Below are 22214 nucleotides of genomic sequence, written 5' to 3' on the forward strand. Positions count from 1 at the left end.
GACCAAACTGTGCAGCTCTGCAACTGCATCCTGGCCCATCCTCACCCTTCTGCCCCCAACCCTCACCTCCTTGTACCCCCAATATGTTTTTCCCAATTAAAAAAATAGAAACATAAACACAAGCTATACACATGGTTTTCACCTGATGATAGGCATGCACAGGAATCAGCTCGATTACATCTGTGGAAGGAATCACTGGAGAAGTTCAATGTCAGGAATGAAAACTAGGCCAGGCACTGCTTGAGGAACAGACCATCAACTACTCATATGCAAGTAAGAAGTAAAGCTAAAGAAGATAAAAGCATATCTACAATTTCATCTTAAGTCTATCTCCCCTAAATTTAAAAACCATTGGGGTTTGAGGCTTTGACCATGAATGAATCAATGAAGATCAGATGAGCTATGGGAAGACACATAGCACACCATCCATGAAGAAGGCAAAAGAATATTGCAAAGACGGAAGAAGAAAAAAAGGCCAACATGGATGTCAGAATATACTCTGAACATTGCACTGAATTAGAGCACTGAGAAGCCAAAGCAAAGCGAAGACATCAAGAACTTAAGGAGCTGAATGAAGATTTCAAACTGCAGCTCAGGAAGACAAAGCAAAGTATTGAAACAAAATGTGCAAGAAGCTGGAGTCAGAAAATCAAAAGGGCCAAACTTGCTCAGCATTTCTTAAACTGAAGGAACTAAAGAACAAATTCAAGCCACAAGTTGCAATACTTAAGGATCTATGGGTATTTATTATTATTCAAAGATTCAGGAAGCATTTAAAGAAGATGAAAGGAGTATACAGAGTCACTGTATCAAAAAGAATTGGCTGACACAGAAGAATTTCAAGAAACAACACACAATCAAGAGACAATGTTGCTGAAGGAAGAAATTCAGCCTTTTCTGGGCTTGGCAAAAAAATAAATCCCCATGAACTGATGGAATACCAATTGACATATTTCAACAAGCAGCTGCTGCTCTGGTTGTGCTTACCAGGTTATGCCAAGAAATCTGGGGATAACTACTCATCAATTGACTGAAAGAAATCTATCTTTATTCCCATTCTAAAAAAAGGTGACCTGACAGAGTGTGAAATTATACAACAATATCATTAATTTCACACTCAAGCAAAATCCTGCTGAAGATTATCCTAAAATGACTGGAACAGTACATTGACAGAGAACTACCACAAATACAAGCTCAGTTTAGAAGAGATCGTGGCAATAGAGACATTATGAAAATGTCAGATGGATCTTGGCAGGAAGCAAAGGATACCAGAGGAATGTCTTTCTGTGTATTGACTATGCAAAGGCATTTGACTGTGTTGTTGTTGTTGTTGTTATGTGCCGTCGAGTCGCTTGCGACTCATAGCGACCCTATGTACAAGAGCCCTAAACTCCGCTCTGTCCTGTGCCAATCGCACTGTCTCTGACACTCCCATTCCAATTATCCCAGTCACTGAATCAATCCACCTCATAGAGGGCCTTCCTCTCCTGCGCTGTCCCTCCACCCTCCCAAGCATGATGTCCCTCTCCAAGGACCGGTCTCTCCTCACAACATGTCCAAAGTATGTTAGACGGAGCCTCAGAATCCTTGCCTCCAAGGAGCCACCCGGCTTAACCCTATCCAGGACAAACATGTTTGTTCTCCTAGCAGTCCATGGTATATTCAGTACCCTTCTCCAGCACCACAGCTCAAAGGCATCAATTCTCCTTCTATCCTCCCTAGTCATTGTCCAACTCTCTGATGCATAACAAGTGATTGCGAAGACCATAGCCTGTATCAGACACACCTTAGTCTCCAGAGAGACACCATTGCTCTTCAGTACTTTGGAGAGGTCCCTAACAGAAGACTTTCCCATGGCAATCACAATAAATTGTGGCTAACCTTGAGGAGAATGGGAATAGCAGAACACTTGATTGTGCTTATGTGAAACCTGTACTTGGACCAGGAAGCAGTCCTCAGAACAAAGTAGGGAACCACTGCATGGTTCAATATCAGAAAAGGTGCACATGAGAGATGCATCCTGTCTCCATACTTTTTCAATCTATGTGCAGAACAGATCATTTGGGAGGCTGGGCTTTATGAAAAAGAATGTAGCATCATATTTAGAGGAAGACTCTTCAACAACCTACGTTTTGCAGATGACACAATTTGCTTGCTCAAACTGAGGAGGACCTGAAGGACTTGCTGTAGAAGGTCAAGGACCATAGTCTTCAATATGGATTGAAGCTCCACATCAAGAAGACAAAGATCCTCACTACTGGGACAATTGGCAGCACCATGATAGATGGAGAAGAGATCAAGATTGTTAACAGCTTGCTCGGCTCCACAATCAACACTCTTGGCACCAGCAGTCAGGAAATGAAAAGATGAATTGCACTGGGAAAATCTGCTGTCAGACACCTCTCCAGAGTACTGAAATTCAATGGTGTCAGTCTAGAAACTAAGTTGTGCCTAATCCAGGCCATGTTCTTCACAATTACTTATTATGCATCAGAGAGCTAGACAGTGACTAAGGAGGATAGAAGAACTGATGCCTTTGAGTTGTGGTTCTGGAGGAGAATCTTGAACATACCATGGACCACCAACCAAACAAATAAGTCTGTTTTTGAGAGAGTTAAATCAAGTTTCTCCTTGGAGACTAGGATTTTGAAGCTCCATCTCAAATACTTTGGGCATGGGGCCAGGAAGGACCAGTCCTTGGAGAAGGACATCATGCTTGGAAGGATAGAGGGACACTTCAGAAGGGGAAGAACCTGAATGAGATAGATTGGTAACTGAGGCAGTGGGGATAGATGTGTTGTAGTCATTGAGACTGGTTCATGACAGGGTAGTCTTCAGAGTTGCTGTTCAAGGGGTCACTATTAGTTGCAGGTAACTTGATGACACATAACAAGAACAATAACAAACGTTATAAGCAGAGCAGTCTGGGTTTGCTTATTGTTACAATTGGCCAGGCCAGCTTTTGCCACAGTGTTTATTTTCCACTGTGCCCAAATCCAGGCCAAGTCCAGATCAGCTCTTCTGAGCAAAGCAGAAATCTTGAATACATTTGGAAGGCAATACCTTCAAGATTGCTTCACCTCTACCTTCCAAGAGCACATACCTACACTCTCTGCACTAGTTGCTTTGTCAATCCATCTTATCATGGCTCTTCCTCTCTTGAGCTATTCTTCCACCCTTCCAAGCCTGATGACTTTTTCCAAGGACTGGTCCCTCCTGGCCACATGCCCAAAGTATGTGACATGGAGCTTCAGAATCCTCATCTTCAAGAAGTAGCTGAGATTCACCTTCTCCATGACAGACCTGTTTGTTCTCTTGGAAGTCCATGGTATTTTTAATATTCTTCTCCAGCACCACAACTCAAAGACTTTTATTCTTAGAAGAAGAATTCCTTAGACAGAAGACAGAAGGTCTTTCTTAGTAATTTTCCAGCTCTCTGATGCATAGCAAAGTCTGCTGTTAGGGACCTCTCTAAAGTACTCAAGAGCAACGGTGTCTCTCTGGAGACTAAGGTCCGCCTGATACAGGCCATGGTTTTTGCAATCACTTGTTATGCATCAGAGAGTTGGACAATGACTAGGGAGGATAGAAGGAGAATTGACGCCTTTGAACTGTGGTGCTGGAAAGAGTATTGAATGCACCATGGACTGCCAAGAAAACAAACAGATTCATCTTAGAGAGGGTTAAACCAGGCTGCTCCTTGGAGGCAAGGATTCTGGGGCTTCGTCTGACACACTTTGGACATGTTGTAAGGAGAGACAGGTCTTTGGAGAGGGACATCATGCTGGGTAGAGTGGAGGGACAGCGCAGGAGGGGAAGACCCTCTATGAGGTGGATTGATTCAGTGACTGGGGTAATCGGGATGGGTGTGTCGGAGGCAATGAGATCGGCACAGGATAGAGCACGGTTTAGGGCTGTTGTACATAGGGTCGCTATGAGTCGCAAATGACTCGACAGCACATAACAACAACAACAACTGATGCATAGCAAGTAATTGCAAAGAGTATGGCTGAGTCAACATATCTTAGTCTCTAGACTGACATTGTTGGTCTTTAGCACTTTATAGAGATCCCTGACAGTAGATTTCCCTAATGAAATTAGCCCTTTGATTTCCTGAGTGCTGGTGCCAAGAGTGTTGATTGTGGAGTCAAGCAAGCTGAAATTGTTAATGATCTCAATCTCTTCTCCATTTGTCATGATGTTGCCAGTTTGTGGTGAGAATCTTTATCTTCTTCTTGTTGAGCTTCAATCCATATTGAAGACTATAGTCTTTGATCTTCTGCAGCAAACACTTCAGGTCTTCCTCATCTTCAGTCAGTAAGGTTGTGTCGTCTGTGTAACACGGGTTGCTGATGAGTTTTCTCCAATACTGACCCCACACTCCTCCTCAATTTAGATTGAAAAGATGTGAAGACAAGACACATATCTGACACGTTCCTTTCCTCACTGAACCTTGTGGTGTTCCCTTGCTCTGTTCTAAGGACTGCTCTATGTATATATGTAAGTCCAAGTATATGTATCACATGAACACAATCAAGTATTTTGAGATTCCCATTCTTCTCAAAATTAGCCACAATTTATTGTGATCTACAGTCAAATGCTTTTGCATAGTCATAAAGGTAGGCATTGCTCTGGTACTCTTAGTTTTCAGCAAAGATTTCAATGTTCCATCTGACATTACCAATGAGTCTTTGAAAATTTATGTCCTTTACTTTTGCTTTACGTGGTGGGTAGAAACATTCACTTATTCATTTCCCATGTTTATGGAGTTTGCTTTGTGCCCGGTTATGCAAATGTTCGATCAATATTATCTTTTAATATAACTCCTTTAGACTATAAGAGCTCTTGTGGCCTACTGTGTAATGTAATGCACTTCCAACCCAAAGATAAAGAGTTTGAATCCATCAGCTGTTGCATAGAGAACAATGGGCTATCTTATCTCATAGGATTTAAGGCCTCTGAAAATCTGCTGGAATGTCAACTTGGAGTAATTCTGATTCGATGCCATATAACAACAACATAATTCTTTTACAGAAATGAAGGTTCAGGAAGGGCAGTGATGTTCCTTTGAGTAGCTCTCTGAGATTCAGTCCTAACTTTATGTAACTTCCATACTTCTTCTTACTGTTGTTTTCTCCCATAAGTCAGCCCCTTGTTTCATTGTATTATAGTCTGAGTGTTAGTTATGTATGATTGGTATTTTTTAGATAGGTTGTGATTTATGTCTGGTTTTTTTTTCCAACATGACCTTTGATTCTACTTTGCACTGTGGCTTTTATAATTATTTTTTTTAAAGTGTTTTTCAGATACATGATTCCGTGCTATCAATGGAATTAGTCATGTAGTGCACCCACCATTCATAAGCACAAATTCATTTCCTTCAAGTTGGTTGTGATTCATAACACACTCTCTACTGGAGTTCTTAGACTATAAACCAGAAGGATGAGACTACTCATTTTTCTTGGAATTGCTATTGGATTTGAACTATTTAGAGAAACATGGCCTTTATCTTAGCAGTGAGCTTATATTGTTGTATGTAATATTGACCCAACTATGACTCATAAGTAACCCACCCAATGAACATTAGCTCTGAATCTTGCTGTATCCTAAGCCAATCGCACCATTTCTGACACACCTGCCCCTAGACTACAGTCTCATGCAGGTCTCCTGCACTGACCCTCCGCCCTTCCAGGCATGATGTCCTTCTCCAGCGACATGGAGTTTCAAAATCCTAGCCGTCAAGGAACAACTCAGTCTCAACTTCTCCAGGACGACCTGTGTGTTCTCCTGATAGTCCATGGTATGTCAACACTCTTCTCCAGCATCACAACCCAAAGGCATCCATAGTTCTTCTGTCCTCCTTAGTCAATGTCCAGCTCAGATGCATAGCAAGCAATTGAAAAGTCCATGGCTTGATTCAGGTGAACCTTAGTCTCTAGACCAACACTACTGCTCTTAAGCACTCGGGAGCAGACTTTCCTAAAGCAAAACAGCTTTTGATTACCTGACTGCTGGTGAAAGAGCGTTTTCCCACCATCATAAATAAATATTAGATAAAAACTTTCCCTGTACTCCTCTCTTCCTTCCTTTTCATTGTTCTCAGGTCCCCCCTGAGTTGGTTCTCCTTCATGGTGATCCTGGTGGCCATGGTGATGTGCAAGAGAAGGAAGCACTGCTCTGTGCTGCCCTGTGTGAACAATTGTTTCTATGTTTGAACCCACTGTTGCAGTCACTGGGCCAGTTCATCTCATTGAGGATCTTCCTTTTTATTCCCACAGACTATACCTTATCAAGCATGATGTCCTCAAGGCTCTGGTCTCTCCTGGTAACATGTTCAAAGTACGTTAGAGGAAGTCTCACTATTTTTTTGCTTCTGAGGAACTTTCTGACCATATTTCTTTCAAGATAGTTTTGTTTGTTCTGTCAGTTCATGATATAGTTAGTATTCTTTGCGAACGTACTCATGCAAAGGTCTCAATACTTCTTCAATTTTCTTTGTTCATAGTTCAGTTTCATATGCAGAATACCATGGCTTGGATTAGATGCTCCTTTCTTCAAAGCGACACTTGGTTGGTTGGGTTTGGTTGATTTTTGTCCCCCACCCCCCCGCAAGAGAATCCTTCAATATTGCAACACAAGTTTGATAACCCATAGTGACGGTAAAGTCTCAATGTTGTTGTTATTGTTATGTGCTGTCAAGTAGCCTGAGACTCATAGTGACCCTATGTACAATAGCCCTAAACCCTAATCTGTCCCTTGACAATCTTATTGTCACTGACATATCCCAGTGAATGAATCATTCCATCTCATTGAGGGTCTTCCTCTCCTGTGCTGTCCCTCTACCTTCCCAAGCATGATGTCCCTTTCCAAGGACTGGTGGTCCCTTCTTGCAACATGTCCAAAGTATGTCAGATGAAGCTTCAGAATCCTTGACTCCAAGGAGCAGCCTGGCTTCACCCTTTCCAGGATGAATTTGTTTGTTCTCCTAGCAGTCCATGGTATATTCAATACTTTTTTCCAGCACCAAAGCTCAAAAGCATCAACTCTTCTTCTGTCATTCCTAGTCATTGTCCAGCTCTCTGATGCATAGCAAGTAATTGCAAAGACAAAGGTCAGGCACACCTTAGTTTCCAGACTGAAATTGTTGTTTTCAGTACTCTGGAGAGGTCTCTGACAACAAACTTTCCCAATACAATTCGTCTTTTAATTTTCTGGCTGCTGGTATCAAGAGTGTTGATTGTAGAGCCAAGAAAACTGAAGCTGTTAACAATTGCAATCTCTTCATCATCTATTATCATCCTGCCAATCGGCCCAGAGGTGAGAATCTTTGTTTTCTTGACATTGAGCTTCAATCCACATTGAAGGCTGCAGTCCTTGACCTTCTGCAGCAAGTGCTTCAGGTCCTCCTCAATTTCAGGAAGCAGAGTTGTGTCATCTGCATAATGCAGTTTGTTGATGAGTCTACCTCCAATCCTGTTGCCATACTTCTCCTCATAGAGCCCAGCCTCCCAGATAATCTGGAAATAAAACCATCAAAACCAAAACAAAATATAACAAAAAAATGAGCTGTTACAATAGGAGAGGAACTCTGCTTCCAAGAAGAGATTATGTTTAGGGAACATTTAGTAGAACAAAGGCTGAGGGTATTTACAAAGTCATAACTGAGGAATGATGAATCTTCATGTGATTTGAGTTTTATGTGACTCTGCAGATATCTTTATAGGTTTGGACAGCATTGGTTTCAACATCATTCACAGATGTTTACTTTGAGTTATCTATGGAAAAAGTGAACATAATTTAGCTGTCTAAACAAGATTCTACGATGGCATTTAAAGTCCTTGAGGGCACATATCATAATTAAATACCTACAAGTGTTTCAGAAGAGCCTTTTTAATACAATTTGTACATTACATACAAGGTTGTTCTTTCTTTAATTACTAAAACCACTTCCTAAAGACAATTGTTATGCTCATTTCATTGTTTTGATCTTCATATATACTTGAAGGTAAATATGCATATGTAAACTTTTTATAAATGTTGTTGTGTACCATAGAGTTGGAGCTGACCCATTGCTGACCCTCCAACTAGGTTTCTAGAGACAGTTAATTGTATGGGAGGAGAATGCCCATCCTTTTACCACTTATACATATTAGTCATTAATTTAAAAAATGGGCTTTTATTGATCCAAGATATAGTTGTACTTTTAACAGGTTATAACAAATAAATTATTGTTGTCGTTGTTAAGTGCCATTGAGTTGTAGGTGAATCATAGCGACCCTATGAATGAAAGACCTGAACTCCTGTATAACTTTCGTCCTTTCTCCAGGTTCATAGGATTTCCGAAGGCAAGCTATACAAATAAATTAACAAATAAATTTGGTGGATTTATAATTAAAGATTAGATGAGCCAAATGCATTCATTTGAATATACTAGTAGAGTCATTCTTTGGATTTAAACTGTAACCTGCTTAATTTATTTACAATCGGTATCTGTTGATTACTTATAGAAATGTTCTTAAAAAAAAAAGGAATGTTCTTTTATTAATAGTGGTCAGAAGATTTTAAAATATAGTGAAATAAAATTTTTACCTTTTATATTCAAGGTTGGAATCTTTATGAAATATTTTGTGTACAGTTACATATAAATTATAGAATTACATGTGGAAATAGTTATTTTCTGCTTCACACAAGAACCGTGATGAACGTATAATAATGTTGTAACATACACAGTTGTTTTTAAACTTAGCTTTGTAAATTGCCTATGCAAAGACTTTTGACTGTGTGGATCACAACAAGCTGTGGCTGACTCTGAGAAGAATGAGAATCCCAGAACGTTTGATTGTGCTTATGCGAAACCTATACTTGGACCAAGAGGCAGTCGTCAGAACAGAGCAAGGATACTCTGCATGGTTCAAAATTGGGAAGGGGGTCCACCAGGGATGTATTCTGTCTCCATTCCTTTTCAATCTGTATTCAAACGAGATCATCCAGGACGCTGGGTTATACAAGGAGGAATGTGGCATCAGGATTGGTGGAAGATTCATCGACAACCTGTGTTACACAGATGACACAACCCTGCTTGCTAAAACTGAGGAGGATCTAATGCACTTGATGCAGAAGGTCAAAGACTACAGTTTTCAATACAGATAAAATTCAACATCAAGAAAACAAAGATTTTCACCAATGGGCCAATTGGCAGCATCATTATGGATGGTGAAGATATTGAAATAGTTAACAGTGTTAGTTTGCTCAGCTTCACAGTCAAAACTGTTGGTGCCAGCAGCTAGGAAATTAAGAGATGAATTTCATTGGGAAAATCAGCTGTCAGGGACCACTCTATAGTACTGAAGAGCAACGACGTCAGGCTGGAGACCAAGATTCTCCTGATCCAGGCTATAGTCTTCGCAATTGCTTTTTATTTGTCAGAGAGCTGGACAGTGACTAGGGATGACAGAAAGAGAATTAATGCTTTTGATCTGTAATGCTGGAGAAAAGTGTTAAATATACCATGGACTGCTAGGAGAACAAAGAGGTTTGTCCTGGAGAGGGTGAAGCCGGGCTGCCCCTTGGAATCAAGGATTCTGAAGTTTCGTTTGACATACTTTGGGCATGTTGCAAGGAGGGACCAATCCTTGGAGAGGGAAATCATGTTTGGGAAAGTGGAGAAATGGCACAGGAGAGGAAGACCCTTGATGAGATGAATCAATTCAGTGATTAAGGTAATGGGAGTAGGCGTGTCAGAGACAGTGAGGTTGGCACAGGATAGAGCAGGGTTTAGGGCTCTTGTACATAAGGTCACTATGAGTCACAAGCAACTCGATGACACATAACAACAACAACAACAAATTGCCTATTTAAAATTTTATATTTATACGTATAAGGTGAAAAGGTGACCTGAAGGTATTAAATAAATGAAAATTCTCAAATATTTACTTCAATTATCTTTGTATTTAAGTATAAAAACTTTTTGTCCATAATTTCTAGATAATTATGTAGATAATGATATTCTATGAAATGCTATTGTTGGGTGCCATTGAGTTGAGTACACCTCATAGTGACCCTATGAATCACAGGCCTGAGCCTTGCCCTATCCTGTGCCATCTGCATCATCTCTGACACTCTTGAGACCATTGCAGCAGGTACTATGTCAGTCCATCTCACTGCGAGTGTTCTTCTCTTTTGCTGACTTTCCACCTTTCCAAACGTGATGTCCCTTTCCAAGGAATAGTTTCTTCTAACAATATATCCAAAATATGGGTTGAAACTTGTAATCTTTGCCGCCAAAGAGCACTCTAGCTGTGCTGTTTCTGAGACTGACCTGTTTGCTATTTTGGCAGTCGTGGATATTCAGTACTCTTCTCCCAACCCCACAACTCAAAGGCATTAATTCTTCTCTGTCAGCTCTCAGATGCATAGAAAGTTATTTAAAAGACCATGGCCTGAATCAAGTGTACCTTAGCCTTCAAATTAACATCATTGCTCCTTAATATTTTGGAGAAGTATTTTACAGCAGACTTCTCAAGAAAATACAACTTATAATCTCCTGACTGGTGGTATCAAAGGTATTGACTGTTGATCTAAGCCAGATGAAATCATTGAAAACCTCAATTCTTTCCCCATCTGTCATGATGTGGTACAGTGATGAGGATCTTTGTTTTCTAGATGTTGAGATGATGGAGACTGTAGTCCTTGATCCTCTGCTGCAAGTGTTTCATGTCCTCCTCACTTTTAGTAAGCAATGGTGAACTTTATTGCAGCTTTGAACTCAAACTCCACAACCTTCAGACTAGAAGAATCAGATATCTGGCTACCACTTGTTTATTAGTCTTAAAGGAAACCAAGGACAGAGTCCTATATAGGAGAAAATGTGGAATAAAACTTAAAAACAAAAATAGTAAGACTTACTGGCCTGACAGACACAGGTGGAATCTCTAAGGCTGTGGTAATTAGTTACTCTTCAAATGTGGAATAAAGTTCACCCTTTGGCTCAATGTTCAGCCAAACAACAGTTTATTGACAGAGCTATAAGGTGAAGAACATCACCAAGGAGACACTCACCAACTAAATAAGAAAAAAACAACAACGCAAAAAACAAACCCCACCCAAACCCAAACAACATTTGGTTAAAGATAAAGTTTGGAAGGCAGAAAGAGTTTGGATAGAAAGATTAATGGGAGCAAGTATTGTAAGGAGGAAGTAGGAAGGGTATAATTTTATTGAGGGTATTGTAATTAGGGTTATAAAAACAAATGTGCATGAATAGTTGGATGGAATTTGTTTTGAAAACTTTCTTTCAAAACACCATAAAAAGAAAAAAATGATAGTGCTATTATAGTTGTTGATAACGATGACTGTGCTGATGGTAGAGGCTGGGCTACATTGAGCGTCATTTTCAAAAAGAAAAACCAACCCCCAAAATGACCATAACCATTGGCATCCAGTTGAGTCCAAGTCACAGTGAATCTGTAGGGCTGAGTAAAATTGCTCATAGTGCTTCTATGAGCACTGTAAGAGCACTTTAAGAGTCTACCTTTTTTCTTTACAGTGCCTGGTGCATGAAAAATCCTGGCCTTTCAATCATCAGCCTGGCGGGTAACACATTACACCAGGCTTCTCTGGGTCACCATTGCAGTTTGGTTCAGCCAGGCTTAAACTGAGCAGACAGAAAGACGAATTGGCTGACCATCAAAAAAAGAAGCAACAGCGAACACAGAACACATCAATTTGTGACCTAGGTTCCTGCTGAAGACAGGCTAGGACCTTAAGCTCAAGCAGAGGCAGCAGTAGGGGTGTGGAGAACCAGAGGCTCTATGAGCCAGAGTTATACAGCAAAGGCTTCTTCAAGGAGCCTGGCTTCCTTAAGAGCTGAAAAGAGTGCATTCCACTATTTCAAAAGGTAGCACATGATCAAGAGCTAACGGCACTGAAACAAGAAGCTGGAAATTGAAAGAATTTGTTCTTAAAAGCAATGTATTCAAACTTTGTAAATCAGCTAGTAGAAAATAAAAAAAGGAAGAAAAGATATTTGCAATGAATAAATTATTAAAGTTTTAAAAAGGAAGCTCTGAAACATTAAAAGCATTCAGAATTTAAAATAGCGATTGATTTTTTTTTCTATAATTATATTTTATTAATTTTCATAAACATTTACAGAGATTTTGGGCTTCCACTCATTCATTGTTGCACTATTCTCTCTACCCTCCTCCCAGTTTGTTCTTGTCCAATTGCCACAGTGCTTGTCAAAGCCAGTTCTGATTAATCTTCTTTGTCAGTGTATCCTTTGCCATTCCCTATCACTCCTCCCTGAGAGAGACGTCACCCTGAGTCATAAGGAAAAGGGGACGGCGTATTCTCTTAGCTACTTTCTGCTGAAAAGGGACGCTGTGGGTTTCAGGGTGAAGATCTTCTCTCACTACTCTAAAGGGCCCCTTTGGCAGTAGAAAACACATAGACTATTATGGAGATTGATTTTGGAATTCAAATGCACTCTTATTGATTGTGCTTGGCTGTACATGTACATATCCTTCAAGATGTATCATGGGGGTGTTGCAACCTAGAAGACACAAATTTGACTAACAAGTTATAAGTACATGAGTCCAAAAATTATGGAAAAGTAAAAGAAAAGATTCTTTCATTGTTTTACAAACACTCCCCCAGGTCCCCTCCACCATGCAGCCCTCGCTCTAGTCTCCTGTGATGACAGAAATACCCATTTACATCTCTCTTTTAGACGGTTCTCTCCCTCCTCTGTTTCAGTGCAGTATACATTATTGAACCCATCTTACTCAGTCTCTCCCCAACCCCAAGGACAGTCCCATTCTACAACAGTGGCATCATGTAATATTTGTCCTTTTGTGACTGGGATATTTCACTCAGCATAATGTTCTCCAGAGTCAACCATTTTGAATAATATTGCATGAGTTCCTTGTTTTTTAATGCAGCATAGTATTCCATTGTGCGAATATACCACAGCTTCTCTAGCCATTCGTTTGTTGATGGGCACTTAGGTTGTTTCCAACTCCTTGCTATTGTGAACAAAAAAAAAAAAAGAAAGAAAAAAAAATAAAATAGCGATTGAGTTGTTTCAATTGATGCAACACTGGAATCACTCAATCATCCATACCACGTAATCTGGAAACTTTCCATCTGACTGTCAGAGATTCATATCTGTACCCATTTCAAAGCAAATTATTGAATAATATCTTAATATCACATTGTTGTTGTTGTTAATTGCCTTTGAGTTGAGCATGACTCATAGCAACCCTATAAACAAAAGGCCTGAAGTTCCTCTACAGTAACTGTTGGCATTTATCAAAGTTCATAGTTTCCAGAGGTATGTTATTTAGGAAGTGGATGCCACTCCTGCTACTAGTAAAATTTTGAGGAAAATAATTTTTCAATGGCTGCAGGATTCATTGTCTGAGAAATTTCAGAAATTCAAGCTAGAGTCACAAGAGGATGTAGAATGAGAAATATAATTACTAAAGTTGAATGGATCTTGGTTGAAAACAGAGAATACCAGAAAGATGTTTAAGAACTCTGGTGGCTTAGTGGTGAGATACGGCACTGCAATCTTGAAGTCACACAGTTTGAGGCCACCAGGTGCTCTGTGGGAGCAAGATTGGCAATCTCTTCCTGAGAGACTAAATGCTTCTGAAAACTCACTAGAGAGTCATCTGTGGGTCAGTTGCAACTCTAAGGTACACACAGTATAGACATAGAAATTTGATTGTGCACATCATCACAAATTATGATTAACATTCCAAATAATGAGAATTCCAGAATACTTTGTTATGCTAATTTAGAGTCTATGCACAGATAAGAGGTAGTAGTTTGAACAGAACAAGATAAACTGCATAGTTTAATATCAGAAAGATGTGCATCAGCATTGTATCCTTTCACTATTCTAATTCAATTTAGACGTTGAACTAATGATCTAAGAAACTGGATTACATCGAAGACAATTTTGATATCAGGATTGGAAGACCCATTGACAATGTGTGATACTCAGATAACCCAAGCTTGTTTACCTAAAGCAGAAGCCACTTGAATCTCTTATTGAGAGAAATGAAAAACTATAACCTTCAGAACAGACTTCAGCTCAATATAAAGGAAATAAAATCCTCACAACTGGCCTAAGCAGCAAAATCATGATAAATGGAGAAATAGTGCAATTGTCAAGGATTTTGTTTCACTTTAATCCACTATCAATGCCCATGGAAACAATAGGCAAGAAATCGGAAGACATATTGTTGTTGTTGTTGTGAAATGCCACCAAGCTGTAGGTGACTCATAGCGACCCTATGCATGAAAAACTTGTATAACTTTCTTTGTTTATCCAAATTTATAGGGTTTCCAGAGGCAAGCTACTTTGGAAGTGGATGCCACTCCTGCCTTGGAAGACATATTATTGTTGTTTGTTGTTGTTATGTGCCGTCAAGTTGCTTGTGACTCATAGCGACCCTATGTACAACAGCCCTAAACTCTGTTCTGTCCTGTGCCAAATACACTGTCTCTGATACTCCTATCTGAATCAATCCACCTCCCTGAGGGCATTCCCCTCCTGCGCTGTCCCTCCACCCTCCCAAGTACGATGCCCTTCTCCAAGGACTGGTCTGTCCTTACAACATGTCCAAAGTATGTTAGATGGAGTCTCAGAATCCTTGCCTCCAAGGAGCCACCTGGTTTAATCATTTCCTTGATCATAGCAGTCCATGGTATTCTCAATACTCTTCTCTAGCACCACAGCTCAAAGGCATCAACTTTCCTTTTATTCTCCCTCATCATTGTCCAACTCTCTGACACATAACGAGTGATTGTAAAGACCATAGCCTGTATCACACGCACCTTAGTCTCCAGAGTAACACCATTGCTCTTCAGCACTTTGGAGAGGTCACTAACAGTAGACTTTCCCATTGCAATACATCTTTTAATTTCCTGGCTGCTGGTGCCAAAAGTGTTGACTGTGGAGCCAAGCAAACTAAAGCTGTGTACAATCTCAATCTCTTCACCATCCATCCTGATGCTGCCAATTGGTCCAGGGGTGAGAATCTTTGTCTTCTTGATATTGAGCCTCAATCCATATTGAAGGCTTCAGTCCTTGACCCTCTGCAGCAAGTGCTTCATGTTCTCCTCAGTTTCAGCAAGCAGGGTTGTGTCATCTGCATAACACAGATTGTTGATAGATCTTCCACCAATCTTGACCCCACATTCCTCCTCATAGAGCCCAGCCTCCCGGATAATCTGTTCTGCATACAGGTTGAAAAGGTATGGAGATAGGACATATCCCTGGCGTACGCCCTTCCCAATTTTGAACCATGCGGTGTTCCTTTCCTCTGTTCTGACATATTACATTGTGAAAATCTGCTGCCAAAGACCTCATGAAAGCTTTAATAACCAACCAGGTCATTTTAAAGACTAAGATGTGTCTGACCCATGGCATTCTCTTTCAGCTCATATATATGTATAAGCTGGACAATGAAGTAAAAAGACTGAAGGAGAGTGGTACCATTTGAACTATGGTATTAGAAAAAAAAGTGACATAAACCATGGCTTGTCAGTAGAGCAAACAAATCTGTTTTGGAAGAAACACAGCCAGAGTGCTTCTCAAAAGTGAGAATCATGTGACTTCGTTGTGTATCCTTTGAATATGTTATCAAGAAGGCCTAATCTCAGAAGAAAGACATCATGCTTGGTGAAGTAAAGGGCTTACAAAAAAGAGGAAGATCCTCAACAAGATGAATTGACACAGTGGCTCAAACATAGCGATGATTGTGAAGATGGTTCAGAACTCAGCAATGTTTTATTCTGTTATATATAGAGTTTATGAGTCAGAATTGACTAGATGGCATCAGGTTTTCTCAGCCTTAGTTATGCAAAAATAAAAGTAAGATTAGTGAGATAAGAGTCTGTGCAATTTACTGTAATCATTATTAAACTTACTGTTAGTATTGTTACTTAATCTTTACATGTGAACTTTAGATTGAAATACATGGTGCCTGGTTGAAACGTTGTTTCATGGATGAATATTTGCATGACTGAATGAACTCTGTTATCCTCTTGCACTATCAGCACGAAAAGAAACTGTTTAACTTGCCTAAAGTAGATTGGTGCCTGCAAGACCAGGACTCCTTGTGTAGGAAAAGTGTGTGTGTGTGTGTGTGTGTGTGTGTGTATACACACGCGCTCATGGGCGCCTAGTGGGGCGGGGGGGGGAGAGAAAGAAGATAAGAGATATCAAAAAGGAGACATGGGGGAAGATTTAAGATAAAAGAGTTTAAAGAGGGATGTTGTTGTTGTTGCTAGGTGCCACTGAGTCAAGTATAGCTCATAGCAACTCTATGAACAAAAGATCTGAACCTGGTCCTGTCCTGTGCCATCCTCACATTCCTGACACAGAAGAACCATAGCAGCAATCACCTGTTTGACAGTCTTCCTCTCCTTCGCCAGCCCTGCACCCTTCCCAATATCATGTCCCTCTCCAAGGAAGAGCACTTCCTAGCAATATGTCCAAAGTATGTGAGGCGAAACCTCGTCATTCTTGCCTCCAAAGAGCACTCTGACTGTTCCCTCTCCAAGACATATCTATTTATTTTCTTGGCCATCCATGGGATGTTCAGTGCTCTTCTCCAACACCACAGCTCAAAGGCATCAATTCTTTTTCTGTCATCCTTATTTATTGTCCACGTCTCAGATGCATAGCTAGTGATCGGAAAGACCATAGTCTGAATCAGATGCAACTTAGTCCCCAAACTAATATCACCACTCCTCAAGAATTTGGAAAGGTCCCTAACTGTGGATTTTCCCAGTGCAATGCATCTCCTTATTTCCTCTGCTCATATCAAGGGTGTTAACTGTGGATCCAAACAAGATGAAGCTGTTGACATTTTCAATCTCTTCTCCATCCATCATGACACTGCCTATTGGTACAGAGGCAAGAACCTTTGTTTTCTTGATATTGAGACACAATTCATACTGAAGGCTGCATTCCTTGATCTTCTGGAACAAGTACTTCAAATCTTCCTCACTTTCAGGAAGCAAGATTGTTTCATCTGCATAACACAGGTTATTGATGAATCCCCCTCCAATCCTGATGCCACTTTCCTCGTCATAGAGTCCAGCTTCTCAGATAATTTATTCAGCATATAGATTGAACAGGTATGGAGATAGAATACATCCCTGACACAATCCTTTCCCAATTCCAAACCATGCAGTGCTCCCTTTCTCTGTTCACACAACAGCCTCCTGATCCAGGGGTAGACAACTATAAATTACATATTTTGCTTTAAAATGTAGTTAATTCATCCTCTCTACATGGCCTAATGGTAAGGAGCTGTGCTGCCAACCCAAAAACATACAGTTTGAAACCATCTGTTGCCTCATGGGAGAAAAATAGCCAGTCTTCTCTCTTGTAATTTACTGCTTCTGAAAACTCACTAGGGGGTCAGCTATGGGCCGGTTCCAGTACTATGGTACGCAATGACAACACCAACCCCACATATAATCTATGTTTTCTTTGCCATGTCTTTGATACTTAAGTACAAAGAGCTTTCACAGTTGGCAGTTACATTGCATCTCTATTGGAAATAGTGAGGGGTTAGCGACATAATGAATTGGCAAGGGCTCTGGGTGGGACATTTGTAAAACTTGTAAAAACGTCACAGGGAAAATAACTCTATTTTAAATAGCCTGAGGCTATCCTTAAGCAAGTGGCCGATTATTACACAAAACACCCAGCCTTCCAGTGGTAACCGGACTCCTGGACCACGGAGGGTGATAATGTCGCCAGGTTTCAGTGAATGCCAACGGCAATCTTCCTCCTGACTGTGCATTTGAGAGAGGGAGCTGGGAGGTGCAAACTGGCCAAAAGCCTTAAGGCATTCAGAAACTCGTATTTGTGGGACCCAGTTTAGAAGGATCTCTTAAAGCAGAAGAATGAGGTGCTTCTATTTCATAGGGCGACTGTTCAAGCCAAGCCAACATTTCCCCATAAAATGTCTCCAGTGGAGCCGCAATGAGTAACTGAGACTTCACATAGCTTTTCTCAATGACAATTTTTATTTAAAATGAAAAAGACATTTGATGAGGCTAAAGCTAATCTTTTGGGGTAAAAGAAAATCGCAGCAATCTCTAGTTCCATTTTGAACAATTGCTAAAAGTTTTTTCCCTGAGCGTCATATTTTGCTGGTAGCCCACAGCAGGCTCTGGTTTCAGGGTTGGGGAGGGTTTCCTTAGGATGTGGTGGCTGAAAGGGTCAGGAGCCAACAGTTTATTAAGAGCGACACCAACATCTAGAAAATAGTCTCTGAGAGACGAAGAGGAACCAATCATGCCTGATCCCTGCAGAAATAGAAGAGTGGTGAAAAATTTAAGACTGAGAAGTAAAAACAGGAAGGACAAGAAATTCACTTTTGCGGGACAGCTGGAGGACTAGGGAGGACTTCCTTGGTAATTCTATCTTCTCTGTCTATGTTTGTGTAACTAATACCCTCCACATGCGAAAACAGATCAAGGGATGCACTTTGTTAGGGGTGTTTCTTTGGGGAAGCACATTCTGTCTCTGAATTGAGGAGGATGGCTTAGGCACCAATTGATTCCATCTCAGAAGGCAGGGTGGTTGGTCAATGAGCCTGGTTTCCTTAGTTCATTTCAGACTGAAGCTCCCCAAGATCCTGGAGAGAGGATGGGTGAAGTGGAATTCTAAAAGTTTTCTAGCCTTTTAAACTTTCTGGTGGCTGACTGACCAAGTGCAGAAATCAGCAAATTTAAAAGCCAGCCACACCAGGCAGAGACCTGTGACTGGGCTTTTTATTAACTCAATAGGGACTGTGGAATAAAGGGAGCTGATTTGAATACCTTCTATCTTCCTTTGAATGACTGAGGTGTTGACAGGACTGAGATAGGCTTGTCTGGTTCCTGGGATGGATCCAGAAGAGAGTTAATAAGCTTACCTTTGAGTAAACATAGTATTCTTAGATCTCCCTCCCCTTGCCTACTCCCCTCACTCTATGAGTGTAATCTTTTACTTATATGTAATACAAATATTTCATTTAAGCTATAATCTACATATTGAGTGTCTGCCACAAGGCAATATAGAGACTTGACAGTTGGTTTAATGTGTCAGTAGCCAGGGTCAGCATTTAACTAACAGTATCTGATGCTCCTGTTATATGCCATAGAATTGATTCAAGTCATAGTGACCTCAACATGTCTCAATATGTCTTGAAAAGGGTACAACCAGAGTGCTCTTTGGAGGCAAAGAGGATGAGGCTTTGCCTCACATACTTTGGGCATGTCTCTAAGAGCGGCAATTCCTTGGAGAGAGACATGATGCTCCAAAATATGGAGGATTAGTGGAAGAGAAGAAGACCCTCAAACACATGGATTAACTGCTGCAAAGGTCTCTAGTGTGTCAGAAAGTGTGAGGACTACACAGAATATGACAGGGTTCAGATCTGTTGTTCATAGGGTCTCTATGAGTCGTACTCAACTTGACACTACCTAATAACAACAGATCAAAACCTTGCTTTATCTTGTCCACCCTCACAATCTCTGTTATGCTATAGCCCACTGCTAAAGTCACTTTGTCAGTCTGTCTTGTAGGAAGTCTTCTTCCTGATTCCTCTTGAAAACATGCCCAAAACTTGGGAGGAGATAGCATTCCACCATCCTTGCCTCTAAAGAACCCCATGGTTGCAGTTCCTCCAATACAGATGTTTACATTTTGGCAGTCTATGAGACATTTAGTACTCTTCTCTAACATCACAATTCAAAGACATTGATTCTTCTTTGATCTTCCTTGATAATTGTCCGATTTCCAGGTGTACAAGAAGCAATTAAAAATATAATAAGTTGGATCAGCCACACTTCAGTATTTACATGGAAATTCTTAACCTTCAGCCCTTTGGGGAGGTCTTGAAAGCAAATTTTCCCCAATGTAATGCATCTTCTGATTTCTTGACTGCTGCTACTATGGGTGTTGATTGTAGAACCAAGTAAGATGAAATCATTGACAATTTCAATCTTTTCTTCATCTATCATGATGTTTCCTATTGGTCCAGTGGTGAAGGTTTTTGTTTTCCTGATGTTCAGATGTAATCCAGATTGAATTGGTTGTAGCCTTTGATTTTCTGAAGAATACGTCAAGTCTTCTTCATCAGTTATGTAACTTGAACTAACTTTCTATTTGTTTCACATGTGATCTGAAAGCATAGATCCTTTATATTATGTCTCTGTAGTGTGACTCTTATGTAGATCCTTCCAGTAGCCTGGAGAAAAATCTTAAGATGTTTAATAGTGATGGTATTGGCAAATTTACATATTTTAGTGCATTCTTAACTTATCTCTCTTCTTTTTTATAAACTCTGGTTCACTTGGGAATTTTGGCCAACATTGGGAAGGATACTACCAGAAACTTGCAAGCAGTCCACAAGGCTAGTATAGCAATACCTTTATCTACATTTGTTGTTGTTGATGATTGCCTTCGAGTTGTGCACAACTGATAGCGACCCTATGAACAAAAAGGCCTGAAGCCTCTCTACAACTATGGACATTTATCAAAGTTTATAGGGTTTCCGGAGGCATATTATTTAGATAGCTATAAAAGGAACCCTAGTGGCTCTCTGGTCAAGTGCCTCACTGCTAACTCGAATGTTGGAGGTTCAAACTTATCAGAAACTCCCTCGGAGAAAAGAACTGGTGATCTACTCACTTAAAGATTGTTGTTATCAGGTGTCATTGAATTGACTATGACACACAGAGACCCTATGAACATCACATCAAAACTCTCCCTCTCCTGTGCCATCCTCAGGACTTCCATTATGCTCATGCCCATAGTTACAGTCACTGTCTATCTGTCTGTCTCTCTCTCTCTCTTGTGACTTTTTCCAGCACGATGTCTTTTTCCAAGGACTTTTACTTTCTGACAACACGTCGTAAGTGTATAAGAGAAAATTTCATCATCCTTGCCTCTAATAAGCCCCCTTCTTGCCAATTGTAAAAGGAAGAGACTGCCTATCTTTCTCCCTCATAGCCACTGGTAGATTCAAACTACTTGAAAAGTGAGATCTTTGAGTTAGTGGTACAACACGCCACTAGATTTGACTCTGTCACTTAGAGCACCACATAAAGATCACAACCTTAGAAACCCTGTGGGGCAGCTCTGCTTTGTCTTACACGGGTCGCTATGGGACAGAATTGACTCGATGCCACAATACCAGTAATATATTTCTCTATGTATTGTTGTTCTTAAGTGTCATTTAGTTGCCTGTGACTCACAACGACCTTATGTACAAGAGCTCTAAATCCTGCTCTATCCTGTGTCAATCTTATTGTCTCTGACACACCTACCCCCATTACCCAAGTAACTGAATCAATCCATCTCATTGAGGATCTTCCCTCCACACTCCCAAGCATGACGTCCCTCTCCTAGGACTGGTCCCTCCCTGTAACAAGTCCAAAGTATGTCAGACGAAGCTTCAGAATCCTTGCCACCAAGGAGTAGCCTGGTCTTACCCTCTCTAGGATGAATCTGTTTGTTCTCCTAGCAGTCCATGCCATATTCAACACTTTTCTCCAACATCAGAGCTCAAAGGCATCAACTCTCTTATTATGTTTACTCACAATATACATTTGTGTGAGTAAGCACGTGTAGATAGATGTATGTAGATACACACACATAAAATAAACCAAGACCACTGCCAATGAGTCAATTTTGTGTCATGGTTACCCTATAGGACAGAGTAGAAGTGCCACATAGGGTTATCAAGCTGTAAGTCCTTATGGAAGCAGACCACCTCATATTTCTCCCATAGAGTATCAGATGAGTTTAAATAGCCCATGTTTTGCTTAGCATTTGAATACTTTAGCCACCATGCCACTGGGATTTCTATAAACTCATCTCTCTAACCTGTTGTCTTTAGTCATTCAGGGTCATAATGACTGTCAGTGAGGTTTCCCAGATTGCGTATCTTTAGCAGCAGCACAACACATAATGGGGTACACTACCAAAAATCTGAGGAGCTCTGGTGGCATAATGGTAAGGAGTTGTGCTGCCAACTCAAAGGCAAATAGTTTGAATCAACCAGCTGGTCCTTGTGAGAAGAGGAACAATCTCCTCCTATATGATAAACTCTCTCTGAAAACCTCCTGGAGGGCCAACCGTGAGTGGGTTCCAACTCAACAGCATATAAAAACAACCAGAACTCTTAATACAC

This window comes from Elephantulus edwardii, unplaced genomic scaffold (genome assembly GCF_000299155.1).
Source record: "Elephantulus edwardii isolate Elephantulus edwardi_28Jun2011 unplaced genomic scaffold, EleEdw1.0 scaffold00220, whole genome shotgun sequence".
NCBI classification, from domain to species: domain Eukaryota; kingdom Metazoa; phylum Chordata; class Mammalia; order Macroscelidea; family Macroscelididae; genus Elephantulus; species Elephantulus edwardii.